The sequence below is a fragment of the Jatropha curcas genome, chromosome 6, assembly GCF_041381405.1.
Source record: "Jatropha curcas cultivar XTBG-Jc1 chromosome 6, XTBG_Jcur_1.0, whole genome shotgun sequence".
Lineage (NCBI taxonomy): Eukaryota > Viridiplantae > Streptophyta > Magnoliopsida > Malpighiales > Euphorbiaceae > Jatropha > Jatropha curcas.
In genome coordinates, this window is record NC_143156.1 from 9,794,619 (window position 1) to 9,803,774 (window position 9,156).

Genomic DNA, 9,156 nt, shown 5'->3' on the forward strand with positions numbered 1-9,156 from the left:
ATTTCGAACTCACCCTGCATAATCTTAGAAAATTCCTTGCAAAGAAGGTCGTTAGTAGAACCAAAGATTATGTCATCAACATAGATTTGTACAACTAGAATATCATGTGCTTTATTTTTGATAAATAGTGTTATATCAACCTTTCCTCTTGAAAAACCGTTTTCTAATAGAAACTTACTCAATCTTTCATACCAAGCTCTAGGAGCTTGCTTTAAACCATAAAGAGCTTTAGTAAGTTTGTAAACATGATTAGGTTTATCAAAAATTTCAAAGCCCGGAGGTTGTTCTACATACACTTCTTCATTTAGAAAACCGTTTAGAAAAGCACTTTTCACATCCATTTGATACAACATGAAGTTTTTAAAGCATGCAAATGCACAAAGCATTCTAATGGCCTCAAGTCTAGCAACCGGAGCAAAAGTTTCATCAAAATCGATGCCTTCTTCTTGGTTGTACCCTTGAGCCACTAACCTTGCTTTATTTCTCACAACATTACCATGTTCATCAAGCTTATTTCTAAACACCCATTTTGTTCCAATAACAGAATGGTTTTTAGGTCTAGAAACAAGTTTCCAAACTTGGTTTATCTCAAATTGATTTAGCTCTTCTTGCATAGCAAGAATCCAACTTTCATCATTTTGAGCATCTTCTAAATTTTTAGGTTCTAATTGAGAAACGAAAGCAACATTACCAAAATATCTTCTAAGTTGAGCTCTAGTCATCATCCTTTCTGAGGGATTGTCCATAATATCTTCTTGGGGATGATACTTATGAAATCGCCATTCTTTTGGTAATTGAGAATCTTCATTTTCTGTTTCTGGCATTTGACTTTCAACAATGTTCTGATCTTCATGTTCTAATTCCGGTTCAGCCTGACTATTGATGTTCTGATTGCTTTCTGGCTGTTCTAGTTGTTCTGATTGCTCATTCTGCTTTTCAGGATTAGAATCTACAGCATCATCACTTTCTAATGTTCTAGAAGTAGAGTCAGTTTCATCAAACACAACATGAATAGATTCTTCTACAACTAGAGTCTTTTTATTAAATACTCTATATGCTTTACTATTATTAGAATATCCCAGAAAAATTCCTTCATAAGATTTTGCATCAAATTTAGCAAGATGATTTTTCTTGTTATCTAGAATAAAGCATTTGCACCCAAAGATATGAAAATAACCAATATTTGGTTTTCTACCTTTGTATAACTCATATGGAGTCTTTTTAAGTTTAGATCTTACCAAAGCCCTGTTTAGCATATAACAAGCAGTGTTAACTGCTTCTGCCCAGAAATACTTTGGTAAATTAGAATCACTTAGCATGGTTCTAGCCATTTCTTGAAGTGTTCTATTCTTGCGTTCCACCACTCCATTTTGTTGAGGTATTCTAGGTGCTGAGAAGTTATGGAAGATTCCTGTTTCATTGCAAAAAGCATCGAATTTCTGATTTTCAAATTCTCCTCCATGATCACTTCTAATTGCTGTGATGTTGTAGCCTTTCTCATTCTGTATTCTCTTGCACAAATGAACAAACATGTCATATGACTCATCCTTATTTCTAAGGAAGAGTGTCCAGGTGAATCTTGAGTAATCATCTACAATAACAAAAGCATAGAATTTTCCTCCAAGACTAGAAGGAGTAATTGGACCAAATAAATCAAAGTGCAGCAATTCTAAAGGTCTAGAAGTAGAAACCATGTCCTTAGATTTGAAAGAAGTTATGGTTTGTTTGCCCATTTAACAAGCATCACAAATGTGATCTTTTTCAAATTTCAACTTTGGCAAACCACGAACTAAGTCTTTCTTAGATAGTTTAGAAATAAGGAACATGCTTGCATGTCCAAGTCTTCTATGCCATAACCAACTAGAATTATCAATAGAAACTAAGCATATATCTTGGTTATGCATATCAGAGAGATCTACAAGGTATATATTTCCAAACCTTTTTCCAACAAATAAGGTTTTGTTATCTTGCATGTTCTGAACTTCACAATGAGAAGGTTCAAAGATCACTCTTCTATTTTTATCACAAATCTGACTTACACTTAACAAGTTATAATGTAATCCTTCTACTAAGCATACATCTTCTATTGAAGGATTAGAACCTACTACACCAATACCAACGATTTTACCTTTTGCTTTGTCTCCAAAGCTTACCGTACCTCCCTTTTTCTTTTCTAATCTGGTGAACTTCTTTTTGTCACCAGTCATATGCCTAGAGCAAGCGCTGTCCATGTACCACATCTCTGTTTTCAGCTCGCTCCTTAGGCACACCTGAAAAGATCAAGCAGATTTAGGTACCCAACTCATATTGGGTCCTGGACGATTAGTGGTAACAGGTGCACTATGATTCTTCTTTTTGTTGGAACTTTGATGTTCTAAAGTCACAACATTAGAAACAGCATTTTTCTGATTAGAAACACGATTCAGTTTAGAAATGCTATTAGAACTTGTTTTCTCTTTAGAAAAAGATTCTGAAATTGACTTTAGAATTCTAATCTTAGTTTTCAAAGATTCATTTTCAGAATTTAGATTTTTGCATTTTTCTTCAAGATGTGTCAAATTTTCAGAAAATCGATTATTGCAACTTTTAAGATCTTTGATTTCAATAATAAGATCTTTGCATGTAACTTCTTGATAAAAAGCATCTTTTAAATGATTACTCTCAGATTTTAATTTTCTGAAATCTTTCTTTAAAACTTTATGCTTTCTAACAAGTTTTTCAAACTCATTGCAAAGATTATTGTAAGTATTTAGAAGATCACTTTCTGATTCGGGTTCAGAAATACTTACAGTGCTTTCATCATTCTCATGGATAGTTGCATTTTTTTCGTTGATTCCAGCTTTCTGTGTTGAAGTCAGAGTACTAATTTCTTTGGAGTCAGAATCGATGGTAGCCATTAAACAAATATTAGCAATCTCTTCTTGATCATCATGGCTTTCAGGATTAGAATCATCTGAATCACTCCAAGCAGCTACGAAAGCCTGCTTCAGCTTCTCTTTCGTTGACTTCTTTTTCAATTTAGGACAATTAGGCTTGATATGTCTAGGTTTGTTGCATTCATAACAAACCACTTCAGAAAGTTCTTTCTTAGGCAAGTTACTATTTTTGGATGGAAAGTTCTTTTTGTTGAACTTTTTCTGTGGCCTTCCACCCTTTCTATAGAACTTTTTAAATCTTCTAGCAACAACTGCTAAATCATCACTGTCAAGATCAGAAGAGCTTTCTTCACTAGAATCTACCCTCAAAGCCAGTCCTTTCTTTTTCTTATCTTCTGTTGTTAACGAAGATTTCATTTCTTCTGAGACTAGAGCTCCTATAAGATAATCATAAGTGACAGGAGTTTCTTTGTAATTCATGACAGTTCCTATAGAATCCCATTTTCTAGGTAGAATTCTAAGGATTTTCTTAACAAGCTCATCTTCTGAAATTTCCTTTCCGAGAGTTCTTAAAGGATTAACTATATTTGTAAATCTAGAATTTAATTCTGCAATAGTTTCCCCTTCTTTCATACTAAACATTTCATATTCTCTCCAAAGGATGTTTATTCTGGATTCTTTTACTCTATCTGTACCCTCATAGGTTACTTTAAGTTTTTGCCATACCTCTGTTGCAGATTTACATCCAGACACTTTGTTGTATTCAGTTGCATCTAAAGCACAATGAAGAATATTAATGGCTTTTGCATTTACAGCAATGTCATTCCAATCAGCATCGGTATATTCTTCTTCTGATTTTCTAACTAGCTCATCTCCTACAGTTTTCATGGGAATACGAGGACCAGTGATAACATTTCTCCAGCAGTTTATATCAACTGATTTCATGAAATTCTCCATTCTAGTTTTCCAGTAAGAGTAATTAGAGCCATTGAACAAAGGAGGTCTAGAAACAGATTGTCCTTCTAAAGAAGAAAGAGGAAGTGGGGTTGCCATGGGATCTTATCTCTTAAGCGGTTAAGCTTCGGTAAGTTAAGAGCCAAAGCTCTGATACCAGATTGTGGGTCTCGAATATATATGGCACAACCCAAGAGGGGGGGTGAATTGGGTTTTCTAAAAACTGAAATAAATTTTAGAAATTCTAAACAAGAATTAGAATTCTAAGCACAGCGGAAAACACACAGAACTTTGTGAGAATAGAATATGGATTAGAATATCCTCACAATGTTCTAATTATAAAAGATAGAAAGTCTGTGCGAAGTGCATCTATTGATTAGAACAGCTTCTCACTGACTTATACACTATCAGAACTTCTTTATGAAGGAAAGTTATAGAAATTAGAACTTCCTCATAAAGTATTTAGAAAATCATATAAGGTTATGTGAAAGAAAGTTATTGAATTCAGAACTTCTTCACAGAGCCTTAATCAAATATCAGAACAACTTTATGATGAAGAGCTATCAAGATTAGAACGTCCTCATAAAGTTTAGAACATTAAATAGAAACCCAATCAGTGAAATATACTGGGAATAGAACAACAGTTAGAACATTGTATATTCACTTTATTAGAATACCAGAGTTCCAATGTACAGTAAAGATAAAGCTTATTGCCGTTTTAGAACATTTAAATCAATAACAGTTTCAGCGTTTCTAAAAATAACCAGAGGTGAAATAAAGACAGTATCAAGCAAACTTCAGAAATTAGAAAAGATCAACACAGAGATTTATAGTGGTTCGGCACTAACTCGCCTACATCCACTCCCCAAGACGCATCTTGAGATCCTCAACTATGTTATCTCTTTTCAAGGGTAAGAGACAAACCAACAGTACAAGGCAAATAGATCAACACCTAGATCTACCCTTTTGTCCCACTAGATTTTCCAAATGTTCTAGTAAACCTCAACCCTTTTCTGTTTTTGGCAGAGTACAGAAAACTCAATTCAAGACATTACTATCCCACACATGGAGAAGGTCGCTTGATAACCTCTATCTCAATAACTTCTAACCTAAGCTATTACACACAAAAGTTTAACAAATAAAGAGCCTGTCTACTATAGATTACACAATCTAAATAGACAGAAAGAAACGCCTATATAAGCACAGGAAAAACAGTTTTAACAGATTAGAAGATCGATTAGAACACAGAACTGTTTTTCAAAAGTAACTGTAAAAATTCTTTTCTTCTTTAAATATGAAAACGTTAAAGTATAGAGATGAAAAGAAAATGGGGGTAGAGTAAGTTTTGAGAGAAAAAGATTCGTTCAATGAGAGAGAGTGCTCTTAAAACAAATACTCTTACTTCACCAAAATGTTTAAGGCGTGAATGTTCCTTTATATAGGAATCAAAGGCGCTGTCACCTTTTGGAAAGAGATCAGAATATCTTCTTTCCTTATTTTAGAAGATGTGAAAATCTTTGTTACCAAAAACTGTTTTATCCCTTGTTGGTAAGAGAATAAAACCCGATTTTTACTTTCCTTTAGAAAAGATTTTCGACAGCATTTATTTTGAAAAGACTTATTTGCGGAAAAGATGTTCTTACCAAAACCGAAGGAGATTTTCCTTCATGTTTAAGGTAAGTGAATAATTTCAAAACACTTTAGATATTTTCAAAATATATTTCCGAAAAGGTAAAAGATTTTATTACCAAAAACATTAGAGAGGAAATCTCTTTAGTTTTTAGGAAAATAAATCTTTTCGATTTAGAGGAATATTTTCGAAAATAAAAATAAAGGAATTTATTTTGAGAAAATCTAATTTCCGAAAATACTTTTGAGAGAGAAAAAGATTTTTTTTTTTTTTTTTTTGTGCTCATATGTAACCTTTCTCTCTATCCTACAAAGTTTCCTAAAAACCTAGATTACTAGGATCTTCAAAATCTTCACTCTTAATGTAGGACTTGCCTTGTATGATTTCTTTCCAAAGAAATTCTGCATAAAATAAAAAATTAGCACAAATAGTATAATTTAAATTTATTTGTTTTGTATTAATCATCAAAATCCGAGATAAGCATTTTGACCCTTGAGCCAACAAAATTATTATCTAGTCCCTCAGGTTTTACATAATTATCTAACTAATCCCAAGTTTTGCGCAAATATCTAACTAGTCCCTCAGGTTTAACTCCGTCTAATTGAAAGGTCCTTCTGTCCGAAAAGTTAGTTTTTTTCCATTAATTGAAGACTAAAAGACTAAAACACCTCTCTCTAGCTGACGTGGACCAGTATGAAGCGATAAGGGAGGGAATTGTATAAACTAAAAGACTAAATAATAATTTTCCCTATAAAGTCGATGGAGACATAATCATTTTTCTCTCTTAAATGTACGGTTTAGTTTTAGATTATGAATATTTGCAAATCGAAAACCATTAAATATAATTATGTCTCTAAAATATTATTATCTTCATTCTATAATATTCGTCACATTTAGAATTTCATGTCTTTTAAAAAATTATTAAATTTGTATAAATTATAATAAATTATTGAATAAATTTTGACAATATTACTCTTAATTTAATATTAATCTCTAAGAAAATCATTAAATTGAAGTAATAATTATTAATCATACACAAAAGGTAAATATGAAAAAAATATTTATTACTCCTTAAAACCGCAAATATAACAAGTATTTTAGACTAAATTAGACAAATATTTTAGAACAAACTATTTTCTCAAATCTGACAAGTATTATGAAACAAAGACAGTATTAAAAAAAGGATAAAAAAATTAATTTGATGTTCTAATTAAATATTATTAAATTTAAGTGAATCATGAAAGTAAATACCTCTTCAAAAAAGTAAATACCTCATTTTTCTTTTTACCCCAAATTATCATCATAGTTTCTTTTTTAGAAAAAAAGTAATAAACATAATTTTCTATTTTATTCATATTTAATATGCAAATTTTATTAAGAAACATTACTATTATCATTGATAAAATCTAAAAAAAAAAAAAACAAAGTATTCCATCTATTCATAAATACTTTTAATGTTTTTATGGTAATTAAGTAAGTAAATTTATTCTTATAAATAATAACAAAATATTAATTAATTTTATTACGTAACCTTAAGTAAGAGAGGAGATGTTATATGATTTTGAAAAATTATGAAAATAATTATTAAATTTAATATAAATAAGGATAAAATTGAAAAAAAATTAATTACTCATTAATATTCTAAAAAAAAAAGATATTTGCGGAGAAAACACCGGCTCTAAAATAATAATTATTTATAGATAAAAATAATAATTATTATTGCCACCTATATTATTATAATTTCATAACTTTGAATATGAATATTAATATTTAATGCAAGATTATCTGTGCAAAAGATAAACTAGGTATATCATTATGGCATGGAAGGAACAAAAGGGAAACAAACTAGGTATATCATTATCGCTTCATACTGGTCCACGTCAGCTAGGGAGGGGTGTTTTAGTCTTTTAGTCTTCAATTAACGGAAAAAAACTAATTTTTCGGACGGAAGGACCTTTCAATTAGACGGAGTTAAACCTGAGGGACTAGTTAGATATTTGCGCAAAACTTGGGATTAGTTAGATAATTATGTAAAACTTGAGGGACTAGATAATAATTTTCCCTTATGGTCCACGTCAGCTAAGGAGGGGTGTTTTAGTCTTTTAGTCTATAATTAACGGAAAAAAATCAATTTTTCGGACGGAAAGACCTTTTAATTAGACGGAGTTAAACCTGAGGGACTAGCTAGATATTTTGGCAAAACCTTGGATTAGTTGGTTAATTTTGTAAAACCTAAGGGACTAAATAATAAATTACCCTTATTCATATTATGAACTAAAAGAAAACAAAAAATAATTTTAAAAAAACAGTTTTGAAAAGATAAATAACCAAAAACTAACAATTGCTTTATGTTTCTAAGAAATGAAAAACTAAAAACAAATAACTATAACAAACGATGCTTAAGTTTATTCAAGCATTTTCTCTATTGTTCTAAGTTATGAATTTAAAATAAATAAATGAGTTAATTAATTAATTAAAAAATTACATAAATGAAATGTTCTATCCTCTTCAAATAAAATATCAATTTTTCCTACAACCATACAAAAAAATATATATACTTTTTTCTTTTTTATCCCTCTCCTAAATAAAATATTATGTATATTCTATTTGAAATTTATTTTTTTTTAAAATATATCTAATCAAATCATACAAACATAAAGAAAAAAATAATATTAAAAAAAGAATAAACTTTTTTTTATCTCTCTCTTAGATTAAAATTAAATATTTACAAAATAAAATATAAAATTTTCAAATGTCTCATTGTTATATATATATATATATATATATATATATATATTAACCATACAAACTTTTTGATATTATCATGTAGATCTAATAGAATATACATAATATTTTATTTAATTTATAAAATAAGAAAGTTCACTCTGTGAAAATAAGAAATAGTAAAGCTAGGTTAGAATTCACAGAAAAACCTAAAAAGAAACAATTAAATTTATTAACAACAAAACACAAAAGTCTTTTGTTTATAATTTATAAACAAAAGTCTAAACATCCATATACATATAAATTAAAATGCTATGATCAATGGGATCTATAAAAATATAAATATAACTCATTTAATATTGAAGAATTTTCTGATGTGGAAGATCAGACTAAGCCGCATCCACAGAGCATACTTATAATTTATCAATTTTAATTTTTATCAATCAACTCAACTCAACCAATTTTATCAATTTAATTTTTATTTAACACAAGGTTTAAGGTTCCTGCAATCTTAACCTGGGATCCCCAGAATTAAGTCAGAGTGTGGAGGAAGAAGAAGAAAGGTGCCGTCAACATGGGCTTTAGAATAGTAGCAAGATATAAGATTTAAATATAAAAATAAAATTTAAATTTATCTTACAAGATACAAATATACTTTTAATAAATTTAAATGATAAGCTCAAACTAGTTTATACTTACATAGAATCTCTAACCTTGAATCCTTACAAGGAACGTTGAAAGGAAAGGGGAGAGGTCTAAGTTTTATCTCTAATCTAAGCTTATGCCTTCACAAGAGGAAAGGCTCCCTTTAAATAACAAATTAATGGAATCTTTACTATTTGCTATTACTATTCATGAACAGTGCTATGTTGGCCATCGAATCTTGGCTTTTACTGTTGATGAACAGTGGGTTGTCTGCCACTGTGTCTTGACTTTTATTGTTCAGCAACCTGGCTTTTACTGTAGCTGAAT